Source organism: Bufo bufo, chromosome 2, assembly GCF_905171765.1.
Source record: "Bufo bufo chromosome 2, aBufBuf1.1, whole genome shotgun sequence".
Lineage (NCBI taxonomy): Eukaryota > Metazoa > Chordata > Amphibia > Anura > Bufonidae > Bufo > Bufo bufo.
In genome coordinates this window covers 782,585,811-782,588,254 of record NC_053390.1, presented here as the reverse complement: position 1 = coordinate 782,588,254, position 2,444 = coordinate 782,585,811, and the positions used below count along the sequence as shown (strand labels likewise).

Genomic DNA, 2,444 nt, shown 5'->3' with positions numbered 1-2,444 from the left:
TTACTATTTTGGAAGAGAGAATTCCCTCTACACACGTACCCTGAACCAACAAAGTAATGGATCTATGAGATACCATATTCTATGATGCATTCGAACCGCTACATACCACTTTTTTTCTCACAGACTGGCAAAAAACCTGCAAAAAATAAAAGAAACACACAATACAATATGGGTCCACAGATTTCAGTTGTTATCCTACCCAGGGGTTGTGTGGTGCAGATCTCAAATATATCCTTGCATGAGGCCCTATTTACTCACCTCTGTAGAATTGCTTCTTTGCTATCACATGAATCTGGCTCTGAAAAGAGTATCCTCTCCTTTCTTTACTTCCACAGCTCTCCATCATTAAAATGGAGGTTAGGTTCAATGTGACAGCAAAGCACAGTAAATCTATGTCTTGGCTAGAAACCAAGAAAAATTATTGACACATACTGTAACTGTAGCTATAACAGCACGTATATGCCCAAGGTTATTTAAATAGTCACTAACTTTTCACACAATTTGCAATAATCAATAATTACAAGCTACCATAATAAACTTTGTAATATAGCTTATCATAGATAAATGCCCTATGTTACCAGCTGTTTAACCCCCTCCCCCACACACACTTTTCAAAATGTTTTTCTCTTTCAAATTTACTTTGAATTCATACAGGATGGATCAGCTCAACATAAGGATCAGGTTACATATGTCAATATAATTCTATGGAGAATAGAGGTCAAAAGAATGAGCAGGACAGTTTCTGTCCCATCCCAAGTTCTATATTCCCAACAATAACAGGTCAGTACTTTTCTGTAATGTCCTCTGTGATCCTGGGACTGCTTCTGAGTGAGTGTGAGAAAATTAGGAAGCAGATTCTCCTCTACTTTCTGTGCGCAGTAGATGGCAGCTAGTCTTAACCCACCAGATCACCCTTCAGATCTAGGAGAACTGAACACTATACAGCGTTCCAAATAAAAAAAAAAAATGTATTATGCAAATTGGATTTAATTGTCATAAAGATGTAATTTTTTGTTTTTCAATTAAACTCATGGACAGTATTGAGTCTTAGGCTCTTTGGAACACTGAAATCAATCTCAAACACCTGTGATAATTAGTTTGCCAGGTGAGCCCAATTAAAGGAAAATGACTGTACTTAAAGGGAACCTGTCACCTGGATTTTGTGTATAGAGCTGAGGACATGGGTTGCTAGATGGCCGCTAGCACATCCGCAATACCCAGTCCCCATAGCTCTGTGTGCTTTTATTGTGTAAAGAAATCGATTTGATACATATGCAAATTAACCTGAGATGAGTCCTGTCCCTGACTCATCTCACGTACAGGACTCATCTCAGGTTAATTTGCATATGTATCAAATTGGTTTTTTTTACACAATAAAAGCACACAGAGCTATGGGGACTGGGTATTGCGGATGTGCTAGCGGCCATCTAGCAGCCCATGTCCTCAGCTCTATACACAAAATCCCGGTGACAGGTTCCCTTTAAGGATGTTCCACATTATTAAGCAGGTCACAGGTTTCCAGCAATATGGGAAATAAAAAGGATCTCTCTGCTTTTAAAAAAAAGTGTCAAGTGTAATGCCTTGAACAAGAAGAGAAAAAATTTGATATTTTTCAAAAACTTAAGCATGATCATCGTACTGTGAAGAGATTTGTGGCTGATTTAGAGCACAGAAGGGTTTGTGCAGAGAAAGGCATAATGAGGAAGGTTTCTGCCAGAAAACAGGTATTTGAAGATGCCGGTGCCTCTGGAGTCCTGCGAACCTCAAGGTGTAGCATCCTCCAGAAGGTTGCAATTGTCATGAACCTACTATTCAGCACCCCTAACCAGTGCTCACAATCACGGTTGCAGTGGGCCCAGACATACATGGAGACTTATTTTTAAACAGTCTGGTTTACTGATGAGTGCTGTGCAACCCTGGATAGTCCAGAGGGATGGAGTAGTGGATGGTTGGTGGATGGCTACAATGTCCCAACAAGGCTGCGACTAGAGATGAGCGAATCGAAGTTGACGAAGTGGAATTCAATCCAAATTTCAGGAAAAATTTGATTTGCACTGAATCCGAATTTCCTCACGCTTCGTGGAAATGAATCACACTTTTTCCTAAAATGGCTTCTGCACATGTGAGGACATGGAGCAAGGAACTCTGGGAAGGCGGGATCACTCATAATGCAGCCAATCAGCAGCCAGCCAGCCCTGTGATGTCACAGCCCTATAAATAGCCTCAGCCATCTTAGATTCTGCCATTTTCCAGTGTACTTAGTGCAGGGAGAGATGTCAGCAGGCGCTAGGGACAGTGCTAGAAAAAAATATATTGTGCTAAAAAAAACTATTTACAAGTGCAGGTAAAAATTATTCAAGGTGTAGGGAAAGGATAGGGAGGAATTATTCCACAGCATTTATGTTGAACAGGGTTCAGTAGGGGAGGTTACAGCCTGGGTAATA

The 2,444-nt window shown here is 40.5% G+C and overlaps 1 long non-coding RNA gene across 1 annotated transcript; it reads right to left on the bottom strand.

Annotated features, from left to right (window-relative positions):
• Positions 1–1,041: 1,041 nt before the first annotated feature.
• LOC120991821 lies at positions 1,042–1,895 on the bottom strand. Its single transcript, XR_005776827.1, has 2 exons — positions 1,843–1,895; positions 1,042–1,146 (listed from the first exon to the last, which is right to left on the bottom strand). It is a non-coding gene; the product is annotated as an uncharacterized LOC120991821 (long non-coding RNA).
• Positions 1,896–2,444: the final 549 nt, after the last annotated feature.